We start from the raw sequence: 21,799 nt of genomic DNA, 5'->3' as shown, positions 1-21,799 counted from the left end.
AGAAATGTATGGCAGCACATCATAATAGTGTGGTCTGCTTTGGATGGTATCACAGTGATGTCACTTCGGCACTGTCCTCCAAGGGTCAATGTCATTTTCTCATGTGCTGGGACAGAAAATATCAGGAGGCCAAAGACTAAGCCTCTGCAAAATGGGACCAGGCCTCAGTGCCAGGCCTCAGCACCTGGACCAGGCCTCAATGCTGGATCTTGGCACCTGGACCAAGCCTCAATGCTGGGCACTGACGCTGGAACCAGGTCTCAGGCCCAGGCCTTGACGCTGTGACTTTCTCATCCTGTCAGTCGGGAGTTTTTATCCACTTTCTTTTTTATGCAACTTTATTTCTCCCTTGGTTTTCACTACCATTCCTCTTATCTCTGGCTGTTTCTTAGCCTTTTCTTTTTGAGGTTGGGTAGAGATACAAAATCCCCTTTCACATCCAGAAAAATAATAAAAAGCAAAGTTAGCATACATATACACATACCCTCCTCCCCAAACCACAAATCTTTGGTACCCTCAGTTTGTGAAGCTAAGAACTGTATAGAATCTATGCATTGCTCACTTTCACCAGGGAGCTTCTCACAAGAACCCCTCTCTAGAAATGTAGTTAGAGATTGATGTGCCTTTTAAAAATAACCTGGTTTAAAGTATCCATGGTATGTCCTTCAAAGAGGTAAAAATAGTACAAAGTGGTGCCCCTTGTGCATTTCTACAGGATCAGAGAACATCGCAGAAACACTAAGCACAGCTGTTGTAAAAAAAATGCAACTCTCTCTAGCAGTCCACAGTGCAGTGTTCCAGAAGCTGTTCTAGTCCTGGAGAGAATTCTTTGAAGCTGCATCAGCTTCTCCCAGGTTCTATGGGCTGAAGAGAGCAGCAACTTTGGGCCAACGACTTTTTCCACATTTTTATGGACTGCAGAGAGGGACCTCTTCAGTCCAAAGCAGCTATTCCTGCTCTGTAAAAGGCCACTAAAGTAGCAGATATCAGCAACTTATTTTGGGCAGTTAGGCCCTCGGGATGTTTCTGCTCCAGGATGTGACCATCTAGGACTTTGTGCATTTTTTTAGGGAAGAAGGGGATAATCCCCTTATAATTCGCCAGTTATTTTGCACTGCTGTGATGATACGTTTTAACCAGACCTTCATTATTTTCCAGTTTCTTCAATGCCAAGGATTGTTTGATCACCAGCAATATCACCAATATCAGGTAAGAAAAAATGGGCAGCATCGCATCAAACTGATTTCAGAGGGTTAACTGTGGAATATTCCAGCAGTATGAGAGAAATAGTATATGTAGAAACAGTATGCCTGCGGCTGTTGTATTCTACTAGATTCTGTTAAATAAGGATGGGTGGGCCTCTTGGAATTTTTAAATTAAAATTTGTTGAAATAAGCAGTCAGCTTGATGCCAAAATGTTTTATTTACTTAATTAATGTACTCATATGATTTTCTACCTCGTGTGTCTTAAAGTTAATAAGTGAAGAAGAAAGAATAGCAGTAAAGAATGCAGCATTTAATGTGAGGCTTTTGGAAAAATTTGAAGGATTAGGCACTCAGATAGGCCAGAGTACCTTGTTTCCTTTCTAGTGATAGAGATAGAGAGGGAAGATAGAGAGGGAGAATCCTACTGTTTTGTGTGTGTCTCAGTCCGTATGTGCCTCTGAAAACCCCTTTACTCATGAAGAGGAGGGTCCTCCTGCAAACCTCGCTTTGTCACCTCCATACCTTTTCCCTTTTCGTACTTTCTTCAGTTTTGGTTTTCATTAGCTAAGAGTTATTAAAATTCACTATTAAATAAGATGATTGCCAGGGCTGCAAACTGTGATCCCTCCCAGGTTTCATTACACCCTTTCCCTGTAATCTAGGGTGTCAGGCTGTGGTCCGTCCCATTTCCACTCTGATCATCCAAAGCCCTCTTCTCCACCTACCCCTGGGTTCAGATTTCATTCATGGCAAAATGTGAATTTCTAACCAGTTATTTGCTATGTTACATCAATGCATCAAAAAAGAGGAAATAAAGTGCATTTATTACTATGTTATTGTACTAGCATAATAAAAAGATTGAATCCACATTACTGCCATTAAACATGATATAATTGAGCATCTAACTCTCCTAACATTTCTCTGTTACTTAGGAAATAAGTAAGCTATCTGCCAGTTCAGTGTATAAAGCATAACCTCTCAAAATGCTGCAGAAATCCTTTTTTTATGTTTAAAATCAATAATGATAATACTTTAAAAATAAAGCACTCTGCTTCTTGCATCCAGAATTCTTCTTGGGAGACTGTGGATTTCCCTGTGAAATAGATTAATGCCATACACAGTTATGGCAAAATAAGGCTAAAGACAATATTGTACTTGAGGGTCTTCATTTTCCACTGTATTGCCTATAGAGTTTGAAAGTAATCATTGTTTATGGAAATAATGAAATGCACTTTGTGTAATAGCTAAATATGTTTGTACATCAACATACAATATGTAGCTAGCCAGTATCTTCTGTCACCACTAAGGGAACAACTTCACCTTCCTCTTTCCATAGAGAAATGTGTGCATATACAGGGCCTGCTTTTCAAAGGAATGTCTGTGCAGAAATCAGAATTTCTGTTACATCCTGTACAACCATTTCAGGGGCTATGCACATAAAAGTGCCGGCAGTGCATGATTCCGCATATAGTGAGTAGTTGTTTCAGGGGGAGGAGCTGGGGGCAGGGGAAGAATGTATGCGCCTGCTTTTCCTTTTCAGAAGTATGTGTGTAAATTCACGTGCACCTTGCGCACATAGACCATGCTGAGTTCTGCTCTCACCTGTGAATTTTCCAAGTGGATTCATGTGCATAAATCCGCTGTGAAAATTCTGGCTATGGTCTGCAGCTAAAAAAATACCCGCAAGCTTTAGACATGCACGGGCCTTAGAAAATCACCCTCACACTGGATCATGGTAACAGCCAAGATGAAGGGGATGAATTAGTTGCAAGAGTGAAACTTAAAAGCAGTAGTTTCAATTGTCAAGCCTTAATGATTTGTGCTCCTGTTCACAAGTTTCCTCTCTTTGACGGTGATTTTATAATATAGTGATGAATCGGAATTAAAGACATCTATTACTGTGTTACCAGTGATTCTGGACATTTCTGGCTGCACACCTTCAAAATATACATTTTGAGTCTAGTAAGGCAATTTAGAATGTTGCTAGAATTGATGACACTCTGTGCAATCACACTACCTAAAGATTAGTGCAGAGCTGGTATAATGTATATGTGGTCACCGATAAGCACAGCCTCATGTTTCCTGTGGCAATTCAAAGGTAGATTCTGCAGCAAGAGTTAGAACATTCTGTGGCAAATTTTCCAAAATTCTATTGGATATTTGCATATTAAGCAATGCAAAATTTATTTTACTTTATAAAAAATAAAGTATTTTCCGACTTCTCTTGTGTTTCTGGGCAATTACTTTGTTTTTATTTGCAAATGCATGCAAAGCAGCTTATTACTAGGCATTTTCATCTTTTATTTATTTGTTTGATATATTTGTATTCTGCAAGCCGTGTTATTTTAATGAAAGTTAGCTACAACTCAGGAGTTATAGCTAACTTTCCCTGGGAGCAATAGGATGCTAACACAAATCCCGAAGCTCCAGGAGCTGTAAGTTAAAAGGACCAGAGTGGCCTGAATGAACCCTCCCCACCACCAATATGTGGAAATCCCCTGGAGTGAGATCCCGTCCATCCCCCCCCCCCCCCCCCCCCGTCCCTAGATGCAGCCCCCAGTGCCCAATATAAACAAAATTAAAAATAAATACAGTCAACACAGAGTGCCCCCTCCCACTAGGCTCCAGGCTCTGCACTGTTTGCCTTAAAATCCCATACATCCCGAGAGCCTAATCACCCATAGGGCGATAGGGTGCACTCAGGGTTCCTTATTTAAGGGTTACTGGTCAGTCACTTACTGGCACAGAGCACACTCTGATAAGCAATGGATTCCAGTGGAGCCGGATTGCATTACAGTTGTAGACCTGATAATGCTTCTTTGGGGTAAATATAATGGAATGAAATGAAGAAGTTAACAAGAATGATATATCCATTTATTTCTCCAGTCCTCAGGGTTTAGAAAACATTGCCCCCCACTGAAATTAAGCTTTTTTTCCTTCTCTTCTGCCTGTCCAAAATAATTTGAACCTCCCAGCGGGACTAGCTAGATCTCTTTCCTTAGCATACAGTGACCTGCCAGAGAAAAAGCAACCCAGTTATTTCAAAATAATTTCTTTATCTCTTTAGAGGACTTTCAGCTATGCTTTAATGTATCCAATATTTCGGTGTTTAGATATCTCCAGTTTAAAGGCTTTTTTGTTTTTTTTAAACCAAGGAACCCTGTAAATCTGGTTGTAGAAGAGAGCTAACTTCCTTTGAAAGCCTAGCCAACATACCCTCAAAGAATAAGGACTTAGTTTAATATTTTTATCAGATTTTGAAGAATCCTGATGTTCCAGTTTTACAGAAACTAATGTATAAGTAGGCATGAAAGTTAGGTTGTCATTTTTCTCAGAGCGATTGGTTATGTCTGTAAGGCTGAAAAAGCATTACTCCTTAAGTGTCAATACACAGGAGAATTGCTATAAAATATTTTATTGGTGGGATTTTACTCTGGAATAGTTGTTTAAAATTGGATGGAAGACATCTCCTTACTGTTAGTGTAATTGTGCAGAGAGGGGAACCTTCCTTCATGATATTTATGAAAAGGCAGCAATGCAAATATTACGCCAGGCCCTAGAACAATAATACACCGACTACTGGGGAAAAAAGAACAATCAGAACTGCTACAAATCCCTACAGAGAAAATACTAGTAGAAATATTGCACCTCAAACACTCACAGGCAGAACGCAGATCCACTCTTAACTAATATAGATATAAGGGACTACAAATTAGAAACAGAAACATGCAGATAAAACCAAAATAGAAAGCCTGAGAAACCAGACTTTGAATAGTGGAACTCTAAAGAGACCAACATACAAAAATATAAGAAAAATAAGAAATATATGCACATTCCCAAAGATGGCATATTCCAATCACTAAACACTTTTTTTTTTACCTTTGTTGTCTGATCTTTTTATTTTTCTAATCAGTTGTTCCTGGACTCTTTTTCCACTTGCCCCTTGTCTATCTTTTCCTAATTCTTTTTTCAGGGTTTTTTCTATCTCCTCCAAACTTCTTCTCTTCCTCCTTCACACACAAAGACATGCTCTCACTCTCACATACTCTCTTTTCTCACACACAGGCTCCCATTCTCACATCCTCTCCTTTTTCTCTCACACAAGCTCTTACACACACATAAGCTCTCGCTCTCACAGGCTCACAAACACACACAGTCTCTCACTCTCAAGTCCAGTATCCTGTTTTCAACAGTGGCCAATTCAGGTCACAAGAACCTTGCAAGAACCCAAGATGTAAATAGATCCCATGTTGCTATCCTGCAGTGATAAGTAGTGGCCATTTCTTAACTCTACTTGGTTAGTAACAGTTTATTGACTTCTCCAGGAATTTGTCCAAATGTTTTTTAAACCCAGCTATACTAACTTCCTTAACCACATCCTCTGGTAATGAATCCCAGAGCTTAATATTCACTGAGTGAAAGAATGTTTTCTGTTTTGTTTTAAATGTGCTACTCACTAACGTCATGGACTGCCCCATAGTCTCTGTATTTTTTGAAAAAGTAAATAACCAATTTACATTTACCCATTCTGTTCCATTCATGATTTTATAGACCCCTATCAAATCCCACCACTGATATCTCTTCTCCAAGCTGAATAGACCCAATCTCTTTAGCCTTTCCGCTTAGGGGAGCCATTCCATCCTCTGTATCATTTTAGTCTCCTTTCTCTGTACCTTTTCCAATGCAACTATATATTTTTTTAGATATAGTGGCCAGAAATGTACACAGTACTCTAAGGAGGTCATTTTCAAAAGTCTTTATGCACTTAAAACTGGATTTTAAATATGGAAATGTACTTTATGGGGCAGATTTTCAAAGGGTTATGCGCGTAAGATACATGCATAACCCCCAAAAAGCTGCCCCTACCTGCCCCTGTGTGCACCGAGTCTATCTTGCATAGGCTCGGCGGCGCGCACAAGCCCCGGGACGCGCGTATGTCCCAGGGCTTCGAAAAAGGGGCGGGAAGGGGGCGAGTCCGGGGCATGGCGGAGGTTCAGGGGTGGTCCGGGGGGCGGTCCCGAGTCCTCCGGCACAGCAGCCTGTGCCGGGGGATGACGAGCTGGCGCGTGCAAGTTATGCCTGCCTCGGGCAGGCATAACATCGGAAATAAAAGGTAGGGGGGATTTAGTTAGGGCTGGGGGGTGGGCTAGATAGGGGAATGGAGGGGAAGGTGGGGGGGATCGCAAAAAAAGTTCCCTCCAAGGCCGCTCCGATTTCGGAGCGGCCTTGGAGGGAACGGGGAAAGCCATCGGAGCTCCCCTTGGGCTCGGCACGTGCAAGGTGCACAAGTGTGCACCCCCTTGCGCGCGCCAACCCCGGATTTTATAACATGCGTATGGCTACGCGCCCATGTTATAAAATCGGGTGTAGATTTGTTCGCGCCGGGTTGCGCAAACAAATCTACGCCTGCCCTTAAGTTTAAAAGTCTGGCCCTATGCGTGTAAGTGGGCTTTTGAAAATTCACACACTATATGCCATTGAATTTTCAATAGGTCTTACATGTTTAAGTACACTTTAAGTGCATAAATGGCTTTGAAAATTGCTACGATAATATGTTATGCTGACTCATGTAACTTCTTTGAAAATGACCTCTTTAGTTCAGCGTCAACATGGAACAATGCAGGGCATTATGGCATTCGACATTTTATGCTCCACTCCTTTCCTAATAATTACAAACATATAGACACACAGAAAAATGCTGTTTGCTTTTTTGACCACCACCACATGCTGAACAGAGGATTTCGTGTTTAAATCTTTTTATTGATTATTTGAATAATACAATTAAGAAGAACAACCGTATAATACCAAGTGAAAAATATACAGATGTGTAGTAGCAAGTGTCAATTGTACATAGTACCAATATCAAGTATATAAAATGCTTCAACATAAACGGTATTGTAAAAGATATCCAAAGCAAAGAGTTAGAGGTAAGGAAAGAAGAATAAAAGAAAGAGAAAATTAGACCAAGAGGGAAGATAGAAAAGCGAGAGAGAGATATAGAAGAGAAAGCAAGGAGGTAAGGGAAAAAAAGAAGAGAAAAGGGTGAGAAAGAGGGAGAGGGTACACATCAATCCATTCTGAGAGAGGTCCTTTACACTTTGCGAATAATTATTTAGAAGTTAAATAAGTATCAAATGGCTTCTACACTTATGACCAGGTAGCTATTCCTTTAATCACCATGGCCTTCTCATATTTACAATATAGATTTACAGAGTTCCACCGTAAATGTTCTGAGAGCATATCACTATGCTTCCAGTTAGATAGAATGTTGTGTTGTGCAATAGTAAGTAAGAAATCCAATAGTTTACGATGAGGATTGGAGAGTGGAAGAGATGCATACACTCCCTTAAGGATTATTATACTGTATGAAAGTGGCCATTTGAGATTTAGGATGTTGGAAATAGTTGACCATACCTGTAGCCAAAAGGTATGAGTGTAAGAGCACGAATATAGCATATGATATAAAGTGGCATTAGATGCTGAACAAGACCAACAAACATGGGATTGAGTGAGTCCTGCTCTGTGAAGTTTCCAAGGGGTCCATCCCGCCCTATGTAAGATGAAGAAAGATGTCTGTGTTAAACTGGAAGATAGGGATATGCGTACAGAGACATTCCATTCATGATTCCAATCCTGTGCAGAAGGCGTTTCCCCTATATCAGAAGACCAAATGTGGTGTAGTGATTGTAAGGGAGATCGCTGAGATAGGTGTTTAAAAAGCTTGTATATACGGAGGCTACATGTCCCTTAGGACCATATTCCAAATATATATCTAGTAAGTAAGGAGATTTATTAGGGAAGAGGTCACGCTCCACAGAAGATTGTATAACGCTGCGAAGTTGCAACTAAGCATAGAATTGAGATCGAGGTAAATCAAACCGTTCCTGCAGCAATGAGAAGGGAAGTAAGGTTTTATCATGTAAAACAGAGGACAAGGTCCAAATATTCTTATCCTGCCAAATTGACCAGTTAAGGGGTTGATTACCAATGCGAATTAAGGGTTAGATTACTCACTAGATGGTAGCTGTAGGTTGGCGATTCTACCAGGCTGAAGTAGATGGTACAGGCACCGAGGCAGGGAGAGCAGGCCCTCGAGGAGCGAGTACCTGATCCCAGTAAGGCACCTGAAATAAAGCAGAGGGCCCCCAAGGAGCAGGTACCCAGGTTAGGCAATACCGTGAAAGGCAGAGAGAGAGCTTCCAGCGGCAGCACAGAAGCAGTAGAGTAGCTTAGACCGGCCGAGACCAATCCGTGATCCAGTCCTTGCCAACTCGATTAGCTAGCAAGTTTGGGCAGGCTAAATACCTAGATGGCGTGACGTCACTTGAGGGGGACGCCCCCAAGGTTCGCGCCATAGCTGGAATAAAGACGTGGGTAGCGCGCATGCGCGCACTCTAGGAGGCCCTTGGGAGAAACATGGCAGGAGGCAATGCCATAGCCATTCTGGGGACGCCGGAGAGTGTGGCTTGCAGACGTGGCGGTAGCCATCTTCCCAAGGCTAGTGGGAAGAGCTGAGAAAAAGGTGAGGCACAAGGTCGAAGCCGTCTGAGACCGACGGACGCAACAGTACCCCCCTTCAAAGGCCCCCCTCCAGACCTTCTACCTGGTCTTGGTTTCTGAGAATGCATTCTGTAGAATTGTTGAAGCATCTCTTTATCCATGATAATTGCCAAAGGTTCCCAATAGTTTTCTTCAGGTCCATAACCCTCCCATAACAGGAGGTATTCCCATACTCTGCCTCTCTTTCTTACGTCAAGGATTGTGTCTATCTTGTATTCGATGTCTTCTTCTGCATCAATTGGTATAGGTTCAGGTGTCTTGGTTGAGAACTCACTAAGGACTAGTGGCTTCAATAGTGAGACATGGAATGCATTATGAATCTTCAATGCTGGTGGAAGCTTCAGACTGTAGGCAAGATTGCCTAATCGTCGGAGAATGGGAAAGGGTCAACGAAGCGTGGAGCAAAACGAGCTGAAGGTAGCTTGAATCTTAAATGCTTTGTGGATAGCCAGACTTTGTCACCAGGCTAGAAATCTGGAACCTTGCAGTGATGATTATCATAGCCTTTCTTTGATCATTGCCTTGCTTTATGAAGCATTTCTTTGGTCTGAGTCCATAGTTGTTGAATATCTTTAGCAGTAGTTTGAGCTCCCGGGGATGACACTGCCAGTGAAAGTGGTAGTGGTGGTAATGGTAGTCGTCCGAAGACCATTTCAAATGGTGTTGATCCAGTTGATGTTGCTGGATGAGAGTTGATGGTGAATTCAGCCCAGGGCAACAGTTCAGCCCAGTCATTTTGATGTGTGCCCACATAGGCACGAATGAATTGCTTGAGTGTCCTATTCATTCTCTCCGTTTGCCCGTTAGACTGTGGATGGTATGCTGAGGTGAAGTCGAGAGAGATATCAAACTTCTTGCACAATGCCTTCCAGAACTTAGCTGTGAATTAGGCTCCTCGATCAGAAACGATGTGCTTTGGCATGCCGTGTAGGCGAAAGATGTGCGTGATGAAGAGCTTTGCAAGTCCATGGCTGTGGGTAAGCCAGGGAGAGCCACGAAGTGAGCCATCTTTGAGAAACGATCTACTGTTACCGAAATTGTGTTGTTTCCTCCTGAGAGTGGTAAGTCTACCACAAAGTCTGTAGCAATATGTGTCCATGGCTCGTCTGGTACTGGCAAGGGTTGGAGTAGGCCCCAAGGACGACCAGATGGCAGTTTCTGTCTGGCACAATTTGAGCACGAAGCAACGTAGGAGAACGTGTCTTCCTTCATGGTGGGCCACCAGTAATACTTCTGCAGTTTAGCCAGAGTTCTGAGTTGACCAGGGTGTCCAGCCAGTTTGGAGTCATGAGCCCATGCTAACTGCTTTTTTATTAGGTTCTTGGATACAATGGTTTTACCCGCAGGTACTTGGTGAGTAGCTGACAAGATAACTCTTTTCGGGTCGATGATATGTTGAGGTTCATCTGGAACGTCCTCAGAGAGGAATGAGTGAGATAGGGCATCTGGTCTGATGTTCTTATCTCCAGGACGGTATTTCAGCACAAAGTCAAATCTGTTGAAGAACAGAGACCATCTCACTTGCCTATGGTTTAGGTGCTATGCGTGGCAGAGGTACTCCAGATTTTTATGGTCTGTAAAGACTGTGATCTGATGTTGTGCTCCTTCGAGCCAAGGGTGCCACTCCTCGAATGCCATCTTTATTGCCAGGAGGAGAAAAATGAGCATGGGTGTAAGGCTTTGGAATCACCAGCCTGGCTTAGCATGGCCCCTACGCCGACGTCTGAGGCATCGACCTCAACGATGAAGAGCCTAGTCGGATCCGGATGTCAGAGGCACGGCTTATTTATTTATTTATTTATTTAACGTCTCTTATATACCGATAGCCGTTCACACATCGTATCGGTTCACAAAGAACAAAAAACTTATGGGCAGCGCCCTTACAAATAACAGATAACAATAAAATTAATAGGTCAATAAATAGGGAGAAACTATAAATATAACATACATAAAACTATATACAAAGCATCAGTCGTCATCAAATACGTCAAGGCATAAATCGGTGGTCGTGGGCATTCTTGGTCGAAGTCGTGGAGCATACTTAATCGTAGGTTGCTGAATAATTATGAATTGGACGGTGTCAGGGGGTAGGCTTGCTGGAAAAGCCAGTTTTTCAATTTTTTTTTTAACTTGGGGGTGTAGGACTCCATGTGTATGTCATAGGGCAATGAGTTCCATATTGTGGGTCCGGCAAGGGAGAAGGCTCTGCTTATGGTGGAGGATAGTTTGAGAGATTTGATGGGTTGTGTGCGTAAGGTTCCTTGCAGGGCAGGGCGGGTGGGTCTGTTGGAGGTACGTGGGAGGAGGGGGGGTTGATCCAATTGAGATTGGAGTGTAGCAGACTTTTGTGTATGAGGTAGAGTACTTTATAAAGTATTCTTGAGCAAATTGGGAGCCAGTGTAATTGGATGAGGGTGGGAGTAATATGGTCTCTTTTTTTAGAATTTGACAGTATCCGGGCGGTGGCGTTTTGTAGCAGCTGTAACGGCTTGATGTGTGATGTGGGGATGCCAAGCAGGAGTGCATTACAGTAGTCTATTTTTGACAATATAATAGACTGGAGCACAGTACGAAAATCCGAGAAGTGTAGAAGGGGGTCTAAGTTTTTTTATCGTTTGCAGTTTAAAGTAGCATTCCTTCAAGATAGATTTGATGAATGGTTTAAAAGTAAGATGACTATCAATAAGGACACCTAAATTGCGAATGTGCGTGGGGAAAATCGTGGATGAGTATGTGGGCGGGATGGCAGGGAACGGTTGCTTATTGGAGATGATTACTAGTTCAGTTTTGTTGGGATTTAGTGTGAGGTGCATATCGGTGAGTAGTTGGTTAATTGAGGAGAGACAGGATTCCCAATTTCGTAGCGCAGTCTGGAGGGAGTCAGAGAAGGGGAATATGATTTGCACATCGTCAGCATAAATGAAGTGCTTGATGTGGAGTTTGGTGAGGAGGGTGGTAAGGGGTAACATGTAGATATTAAAAAGGGTGGAGGAGAGGGAAGAACCTTGGGGTACACCTTGAGGGAGACTGATCGGGTCAGATTCATTGTTATCCACTAAGACAGTATAAAATTGGTTCTGGAGATACGATTGTATCCAGGCCAGTGCATTGCCAGTGATTCCAATACTCCTGAGGATGTTGAGGAGGGTATCATGATTAACTGTGTCGAACGCAGCAGATATGTCAAGCATGGCGATCAGATACGAGAAACCTGCGTCTGTTCCTCTGATGAGTGTGTCGTGGAGGGAGAGTAATAATGTTTCAGTACTTAAATGCTTCCTGAAACCATGTTGGGTGGACGGGAGAATATTGTTTTGTTCAAGATGATCGGAAAGGCGAGCATTCACTAATTTTTCAAGGACCTTAGCTAGGAGAGGTAAGTTGGAAACGGGTCTGTAATTTGATAAGGTGGAGGGGTCAAGATTGGGTTTTTTAAGTAGCGGTTTCACTACCGCTCGCTTGAGAAAGTTGGGAACAGTGCCATGCTCGAGGGAGCAGTTAAGAATGTTTGATAGAGGTTTGGCGATCACTTTAGGTATAGATAGAAGGAGTTTAGAGGGGATAGTTTCAGAAGGATGGGATGAGGGTTTCATTTTTTTTAGGATGTTCTCTACTTCCAGGGAGGAAGAGGGGTCAAAAAAGGCGAGGGAGACTGCAGAGTTGAAAGTAGGAATAGGAAGGTTGAAAATATTATGAGAGAACTGTGCTGTGATGGAGGCTTGCTCGAGAAGGCGTCTTTCAGTTTCTGGAATGCTGATACTGCCTCCGTATTCCAATTGGCAACGTTGGCACCTTTCTTTGTCATAGCTGTAAGCGGAACAGTTAGTGAGGAGTAGTTCTTGATGAATGTTCTGTAGAAGTTGGGTGAAACCCAGAAATTGTCTGAAAGCCTTTAGACCTGTGGGTTGTGTCCATTTTTTAATGCTCTCCAGCTTCTGTGGATCCATCTGGAAACCTTGGTTGGAAACAATGTACCCTAAGAAAGGCACCGATTCCTTGTGAAACGCGCACTTAGACAACTTGGCGTAGAGACGATTTTCGCGGAGTCTTTGCAGCACTCTTTTGACATCCTCCAGATGAGTGGTCAAGTCTTTGGAAAATATCAAGATGTCATCTAAGTATACAATGACACATTTGTAGAGAAGGTCCCGCAGAATGTCGTTCATCATGTTTTGGAAGACAGCCGGGGCAATGCACAGGCCAAAGGGCATCACTAGATATTCAAAGTGACCGTCCCGGGTGTTGAAGGCTGTCTTCCATTCATCGCCAGAGTGGATGCAAACTAAGTTGTAGGCTCCCTTAAGATCAAGCATGGAGAATATCTTGGCTCCCTGTAGTCTATCAAATAGCTCTGAGATGAGTGGTAAGGGATAGTGGTCTTTCACAGTGATCTCGTTTAGACATCTGTAGTCTGTACATGGACGCAACGTCTCGTCCTTCTTCCCAACAAAGAAGAAGCCTGCACCAGCAGGAGACTTGGAGGGTCTTATGAAGCCTTTTTGAAGGTTCTCCGGTATATATTCGGACATGGCTTTATTTTCTACCATGGAGAGAGGGTAGACCCGTGTTGCATCCATCACTGCTCGATACCCTCACTCCGCCCTCTTTACCTCTGTGGCAACTCCCTCCGGGTCTGATGGACGGCTGGCTGCTGCGGCGTCTCCATGCCATTTCCCTCCGGCGTCCCCAGACCGGCTCGACGTTGCAGATCTGCCATGTTGCCTGATGACCTGGGGCACGCGCGCGCGCTCTGATTGAAGTATCAGCAAGGGTGTGAACCTCAGGGGCGTCCCCCTGAGATGACGTCATCCGCTTCCAATATTTAAAGGTCTCTAAATCTCTATCTAACTGAGTTAGCAAGGGGATTGCTTCGGCTTTACTCCCAAGCTACTCTGCCTCCTCGGACTTACCAGAGGTACCCGCTCCTCGGGGGCCTCGCTCTCTCCTTGTTTTTTCAAGTGACGGTCTGGAACTGGTACTCACTCCTCGAGGGTCCCTGATCCCAGACTTGCTTCGTATACTCCTCTGCCTGGAAGTCTTCACTACCAACTATACCAGCTAGATCAGAGAGTTACCATCGCTCTCTCAGAGCTTTCCCTGGAAACAGATACTCGCTCCTCGAGGGCCTAAACCTTTCCAGCTCCTGAGCTTCCTTGAGACTTTATGGGAGTTTTGTCATCTAGTTCTGTTCATGAACCTTGTCTACTCTACCTACTCACTTTCTACAGTTTCTCAACAGCTCAGCCAACCTGGATCGTGGTTCCAGTGCCTGAGGGACTACAGCCCTGCCAGGCATATCAACTCACTACTGCCACCTCTGGTGGTTTCCAACAAAACTTGTTTAATAAAAGAACTAAGTGTGTCTGTCTCCATACTCAAGCCTAGCTGGTGGTCCCTCTCGGGATATCCTCCCGGGGGCGTGGTCAACTGCCACCCGCCCAGGGATTCACCACTACTATCTCAGATTCATAACAGTTTGCTAACTACCAGCATAGCGGAATATAACAGAATCTGAGACACTACAAGATAGCTGACTCCTCCTTCTTAGGAGCCATTCATTCAGATTGCTCCTCCCATCTACGCCCAGCTTTCTTAACAGATATAACAGATTGCTTACTCCGCAGTCTAACTAACAGCAGATTTATTACAGATTGCTAACTCCCAGCTCTAACACAGAGCTTTTATAACAACCCGTCCTTTGGGTAGTTCAGTATTATGCTTCAAATTGATGGTGCAGTCGTATGATCTGTGGGGCGGTAGTACATCTGCAGCTTCTTTGGAAAATACATCTTGAAAAGATGCATATTGAGGCGGCAACCCAGGCATCAATGGGGTAGTTGGCATGCAGGGTATAGGAGCGACCTCCATCAGACATTTACCATGGCAATCTGTACCCCAACGTGAAAGTTCCAGAGTGGCCCAATTGAATTGAGGCATATGTTGCTGCAGCCACGGTAGCCCCAGTACTATAGGGTGCATGGCCTTCTCTAGAACAAAGAAGGGGATAGTTTCAGAATGGAGAGCACCGGTCCATAAACATACTGGTTCGGTAAGCTGGGTTACTTCGCCCAGTAAGGGATCTCCATGAATTGAAGATAGGAGTAGTGGAGATGTCATGGTGGTAGTGGGAATCCGCAAGTGCTCCACTAATCTTTGTAAAATGAAATTACCTCCTGCCCCTGAGTCCACTAGGGCAAGAGTCTGATACTCTAAGGGTCCGCAGATCAAGGATACCGGAAGAGAGAGTGGAGGAAAGGGTGCAGTAAGACCTAAGAAGAGTCCTCCCGCAGGTCTTAGGTCTGCCAGTTTCCCTGAACATATAGGGCATGTTTGAACAGCATGGCTAGCTTGTCCACAATACATGCAAACCCGAACTACTTCCGCGTTCTTCTCTCTTTTGACATCAGGTGACTGCGGCCTAATTGCATTGGTTCTTCCTCGCCAGCAACTGGACCCAAGGGAACAGGCCTGGGTGTGGGCTTAACAAGAGCTTCACCCTGAAAGGGTCTTCTGGGAGTCTTGGTCTCTTGAACCTTGTCACGAAGTCGGCGATCAATCCTTGTTGCCAACTTCACAGTTCAGCCAAGGTCTCAGGCATCTCACGAGCTGCCAGCTCGTCTTTCAAACGAGAGTTCAGTCCTTCAAAGAAGAGGGTCCTCAGGCATTTAGGGTCCCAATGTAATTCAGATGCCAGTGTCTTGAATTCTATAGCGAAGTCAGCTAAAGGTTTAGTACCTTGCTTCAGGTGAACCAACGAAGATCCTGCAGCGGTATGCCGGGCAGGGTCATCAAAAACTGATCTGAACAGTTCAAGGAATCCGGCAAGATCATGTAGGATAGGATCATCGCGCTCCCACAGCGGAGGCCCAAGCCAACGCTCTTCTGTGCAGATAAAACAAGATGTAGGTGGTCTTGGCATAAGCTGTAGGAAAATGGCTAGGTTGTAGGGAAAAGTACATGCAGTGCTGGTTAATAAACCTCTACATTTCCAAACTTCCCCCAAGAAGCGTGTTGGAGCAGATAGAGGTACAATTGTCTTGACCGTCACTTCTGGCGGTGTAACTTCTTTACCTGTGGTGGTGGATAAGTTCATCTGTGCGTGCAGCTGGTTGAATGCAGCAGTCGAATTCTCCAGCGCATTCTGCTGTTCGGAGATTTGCTGGGCCAGGCCTGGAATGGCCTGCAATGCAGTGAGCTTAGCCGAATCCATGGAGTTAGCAATCTGTTTTGGTTTAGCGGTGTTTGGGTGGATTCCTGGGTACTGTGGCAGATGACCACGCCCATGGGGAGGAGCCACTGGTGTGGCTGTATCAGACAGCCATGCGGGGCTGGGAGGTCTGCAAAGCCGCGGCAGAGCCCATCCTGTCATGGCCAGAAGAAAGCCCAAACAGCGACACGCAGATGATGATCCTGTCCTGCGGCAGTGTGCTGATAATGATAGTAACCCCCCCCCCCCCCCACTGCGAGCACATAAGCGTGGCCGTGGCGTTGTGAACACCTACCAGCGAGGATTCCACCCCCTTGGGCTGAAGAGGACCATGGTGGCCTGGTGAAGAGTGGGCCCGCAAGGGTATCATCTCCTGCGGGCTGAAGACCACAGTAAATTGACAGGCCTCAGGAGGTGCAGGAGTCTCACTCCCTCGGTCTCTTCTCCCCATCCCTTCCGTTTCCATCTGCCTCGGTGCTCAGCTCCCCTACCTTCCCTTTTCTTCCTATTTCTGAAAATGGAGGGGAGGAAAAGGGAGCCAAACTGAATAAGTGAAAGGGAAGGGAGGGGGTTGTAAGAGGAAAGGATGGAGGAGGAGAGAGAAGAAAAGGGTATATGAAGGTAGGAGGTGGAGGAGTGAGTGGAAGGAAAGGGAAGAGTAGTGAGAGAAGGGGTGAGTGAGTGAGTGAGAGGGAAGAGAGCAAGGGAAGGAGCAGGAACAACGTTGCAGTGAGAATGACTAAGACTGCTGGGGTTGGGTAGGCAGTGAGGGGTAATTGTGAAACTGCTGGGACAGAGGAATTGAGGGGTGAGTGTGAGACTCATTTTTCTTTTGTGTGTGTGTATGTGCATGAGAGCTTGGGAGAGGCCTGTGTGTGTGTGTGAGAGAGAGCATGGGGGGCCTGTGTGTTGCGTCCGTCGGTCTCAGACGGCTTCGACCTTTTGTTATTATTTGTGATAATTGTGGGTGGATCCTTGGGCCGGTGGCAGATGACCACGCCCACGGGGGAAGATCCCGAGAGGGACCACCGGTCAGGCTCAGAGTTGGGAGACAGACACACACTTAGTTCTTTTATTAAACTATTTTACAGAACCACCAGAGGTGGCAGTAGTGAGCTGGAAGAGCCCGACTTGGCTGTAGTTCCTCAGGCACTGGAACAGCAATCCCAGGATGGCTGAGCTGTAGAGAAACTGAGTTATTGAGTAGGCAGAGTATGCAGAGTATGCAGAGTTCAGGAACAAGAGACAATAGTCTCTTGGAACAGTCCAAGAGCTGGAATGAAGTAGGCCCTAGAGGAGTGAGTACCTGGTTCCAGGGAAAGCTCTGAGAGAGAGATGGTAACTCACTGGTGTTGTAGGCAGCGGTGACTTCCTGGCAGAAGTTGTATTCAGTAGCAGGTCCGGGAACGTGGGCCCTCGTGGAGCGAGTACCGGTTCCAGACTGCGACCTGAAAAGCAAGAGAGAGAGCGAGGCCCCCGAGGAGCGGGTACCCCTGGTAAAGTCCGAGGAGGCAGAGTAGCAAGGTAAGCAGAGAGCAAATCCCATCCGCAGCGATACCTGGAGGCAGCTAGGTAGGAAACCCTTTGCTAACTCGATTAGCTAGCAAAACAAGAGACCTTAAATATCTGGCGATGATGACATCATCTCAGGGGGACGCCCCTGAGGTTCACGCCACAGCTGGTACTTGAGTCTGGGCTGCGCCGTGCGCGCACCCTTAGGCCTCAGGAGAACATGATGGAAGGCAGCATCTAGCCGGTCAAGGGATGCCGGAGGAGGTCGGCAAAATGACGCCACAGCAGCCAAACTTCCATCAACCAAAGAGGGAGTCACCAAAGAGGTAAGGTGGGCGGAGTGGAGACATCGGGCAGCGATGGTCGCAACACCCTTGTGCCTCACCTTTTTCTCAGGTCTCCCCACTAGCCTTGGGAAGATGGCTATCGCCGCGTCTGCAAGCCGCACTCTCCGGCGTCCCTGGAACGGCTATGGCGTTGCCTCCCGCCATGTTTCTCCCAAGGGCCTCCTAGGGTGCGCATGCACTCGTTACCCACTTCTTTATTCCAGCTATGGTGTGAACCTCGGGATCGTCCCCCTCAAGTGATGTCACGCCATCCGGGTATTTAGCCTGCCCAAACTTGCTAGCTAATCGAGTTAGCAAGGGCTGGATCATGGATTGGTCTCTGCTGGTCTAAGCTACTCTGCCGCTTCCGTGCTGCTGCTGGAAGCTCTCTCTCTGCCCTTCGGGGTATTGCCTAACCTGGGTACCCGCTCCTCGGGGGTCCTCTGCTTTATTTCAGGTGCCTTACTGGGATCAGAAACTCGCTCCTCAAGGGCCTGCTCTCCCTGCCTCGGTGCCTGTACCATCTACTTCAATCTGGTGGAATCGCCAACCTACAGCTACCATCTAGTGAGTAATCTAACTCTCAGTCTGTCTCATCTACAGCATTGCCTTGCCTGGGAAACCTACACCAGAATCCCCTATACCAACGGGGTGAGAAGGGTCCCCTCTGCCGAGGGTCCCGGGACTGCTGTCTCTGGATCACCTCACTACTGCCACCTCTGGGGGTACACATCAAGCTGTACAATAAAAGAGCTAATTCTGTGTTTGTGCGCCATATAGCACTTTGATAAAAATTACCCCCTAAGTTAGTTGAATAACTTTAGACCTGCCTCAGAGCAGGTCTAAAGCTACTTAATAGGACATCTTCAAAAGATATCCAGATTTGATGACCTTCGGAGTGAGGCAACGCACCCAAATGAGATTTGTGCAATGTTCTCTCAACCTAGCTTGATGGACTCTCTACCTGGGTAACATCAAGCTGGGTTGAGAGAACACTGCACAAATCTCATCTTTGGGTGAGTTTCCTCACTCTGAAGATCATCAAATCTTCACAAGAGAGCACTGTTCTGTTTGTACATCTCAGTTTGAATGTCAAAGTGGCCCCTAACCCCTACACTACCTAAACCTCACCTCGAGTGATGTTCTAAAACTTGCCATTTAGACAGATAACTTCTGAGTAATCTGTCTAAATGGCTTAAAATATCGACCTTAAAGTGTTTTAGCTTATGGTGATGCACTGGTTAGGGAGGTTTTTTTTCTGTGTAAGTTTTTGTTCCTTTGATATATCACACTTGGATTGTGTTTGCCTGCTTGGCATGGTTATATCACTGTTGTCTTCAATAAATGTTTAAAAATATAAAATGCATTAAAAATAATAAGTAGTTGGGAATATAGGCTCATGGTAACAGATCCCAGCCCTGGTTCCAATCCAGCTGGAAAAAAAAAAAGTAAAAAGAAGAGCTACTGGACCAAAAATAAGACGAGCATAGTTTGTTAAATTGGAATCGTTTTATTCCATGGAAAACAATTCCAGCTGCTATGACACGCCTTGTGAAGAAGTACAGAGCCATAGTTGTTTTGTTTGTTTTCGACCTGGCAGTCTGCTGTGACTTCTTTCATTTTTTTACGTTATACTTATATTCGACGCTTCCAAAATGTTATGTTCAAGGCAGATAATTATTAGAATTCAACACCAAAGCAATAAAACAGATGCGCCTTTACATCCAATTAATAATACAACTTACAGTAACACAGGTATCTTCTTCTCTAAAAAGGCCACAGAATCCCTACTGCAAAATGAAAATAGGCCATTCAAAACATTAATTAAAAGCTAAGGTAAAAAGCCACACTTTGGCCATTTTTCTAAAATGCAAAAATCAGTCATTTGCTGCATACTTCTTGAAAATTAATTCTATTAAATTGGTACCAGTACTGAAAAAGCACATCTCCTGGTGTTTTCAAGTTTGGCTTCTTTTACTTCTGGAACCTGTAGCAGAGTGTCCTTTCTATTTCCAGCTCAATTGGAACCAGGACTGAGATCTGACATCCTGATCCTATATTTACAGCTGCCTGTGGGTTTTCCCACATTTTATATATAAGCCCTCTGGGGACAGGGAAATACTTATAGTACCTGAATGTAATCTGTTTTGAATTGCCAGAAAGGCAGAATATAAACTAAAGAAATAATAATAAAAAATAGGGGTGTGCAGAGTCAAAATTTTGTTCAATTTTTTTTTATAATGCATCTTCATTTGGTTCATTAGTTTAAACAAAAAAAAAAACATAACATAAACAAAGTATTTTCTGAGGAGAAAATACTCCAGTATTACCAACAAACAGAATGGGAGAATTAGGCTGAGATTCAAATAGCAAAGAACACGAAAGCACCAAAGCTCCCATGCTGATATGTAACAGGCATGGCAGGTAGGCAGAGTGGTAGCAGCAAGGCCCCCATGGTGGTATATAAGGGGCATGGCAGGTAGGCAGAGTGGTAGCAGCAAGGCCCCCATGGTGGTATATAAGGGGCATGGCAGGTAGGCAGAGTGATAGCAGCAAGGCCCCCATGGTGGTATATAAGGGGCATGGCAGGTAGGCAGAGTGGTAGCAGCAAGGCCCCCATGGTGGTATATAAGGGGCATGGCAGGTAGGCAGAGTGGTAGCAGCAAGGCCCCCATGGTGGTATATAAGGGGCATGGCAGGTAGGCAGAGTGATAGCAGCAAGGCCCCCATGGTGGTATATAAGGGGCATGGCAGGTAGGCAGAGTGATAGCAGCAAGGCCCCCATGGTGGTATATAAGGGGCATGGCAGGTAGGCAGAGTGATAGCAGCAAGGCCCCCATGGTGGTATATAAGGGGCATGGCAGGTAGGCAGAGTGATAGCAGCAAGGCCCCCATGGTGGTATATAAGGGGCATGGCAGGTAGGCAGAGTGATAGCAGCAAGGCCCCCATGGTGGTATATAAGGGGCATGGCAGGTAGGCAGAGTGATAGCAGCAAGGCCCCCATGGTGGTATATAAGGGGCATGGCAGGTAGGCAGAGTGATAGCAGCAAGGCCCCCATGGTGGTATATAAGGGGCATGGCAGGTAGGCAGAGTGATAGCAGCAAGGCCCCCATGCTGGTATATAAGGGGCATGGCAGGTAGGCAGAGTGATAGCAGCAAGGCCCCCATGGTGGTATATAAGGGGCATGGCAGGTAGGCAGAGTGATAGCAGCAAGGCCCCCATGGTGGTATATAAGGGGCATGGCAGGTAGGCAGAGTGATAGCAGCAAGGCCCCCATGGTGGTATATAAGGGGCATGGCAGGTAGGCAGAGTGGTAGCAGCAAGGCCCCCATGGTGGTATATAAGGGGCATGGCAGGTAGGCAGAGTGGTAGCAGCAAGGACCCCATGGTGGTATATAAGGGGCATGGCAGGTAGGCAGAGTGATAGCAGCAAGGCCCCCATGGTGGTATATAAGGGGCATGGCAGGTAGGCAGAGTGGTAGCAGCAAGGCCCCCATGGTGGTATATAAGGGGCATGGCAGGTAGGCAGAGTGATAGCAGCAAGGCCCCCATGGTGGTATATAAGGGGCATGGCAGGTAGGCAGAGTGATAGCAGCAAGGCCCCCATGCTGGTATATAAGGGGCATGGCAGGTAGGCAGAGTGATAGCAGCAAGGCCCCCATGCTGGTATATAAGGGGCATGGCAGGTAGGCAGAGTGATAGCAGCAAGGCCCCCATGCTGGTATATAAGGGGCATGGCAGGTAGGCAGAGTGATAGCAGCAAGGCCCCCATGGTGGTATATAAGGGGCATGGCAGGTAGGCAGAGTGATAGCAGCAAGGACCCCATGGTGGTATATAAGGGGCATGGCAGGTAGGCAGAGTGATAGCAGCAAGGCCCCCATGGTGGTATATAAGGGGCATGGCAGGTAGGCAGAGTGATAGCAGCAAGGCCCCCATGGTGGTATATAAGGGGCATGGCAGGTAGGCAGAGTGATAGCAGCAAGG

The 21,799-nt window shown here is 45.6% G+C and overlaps 1 protein-coding gene across 3 annotated transcripts in view; it reads left to right on the top strand.

Annotated features, from left to right (window-relative positions):
- Window positions 1–21,799, top strand: part of PAG1 (phosphoprotein membrane anchor with glycosphingolipid microdomains 1) — a 464,692-nt gene that overhangs the window by 340,529 nt on the left and 102,364 nt on the right. For all 3 annotated transcript variants that reach the window (XM_029591541.1, XM_029591542.1, XM_029591540.1), the window contains one exon: window positions 1,159–1,209. The gene's annotated coding sequence lies outside the window, so the exon portion shown is untranslated. The remainder of the gene's footprint in view (window positions 1–1,158; window positions 1,210–21,799) is intronic.

Source organism: Rhinatrema bivittatum, chromosome 2, assembly GCF_901001135.1.
Source record: "Rhinatrema bivittatum chromosome 2, aRhiBiv1.1, whole genome shotgun sequence".
Taxonomy (NCBI): domain Eukaryota; kingdom Metazoa; phylum Chordata; class Amphibia; order Gymnophiona; family Rhinatrematidae; genus Rhinatrema; species Rhinatrema bivittatum.
The sequence above is the reverse complement of the archived record's forward strand: the minus strand, read 5'-3'. Positions and strand labels throughout refer to the sequence as shown.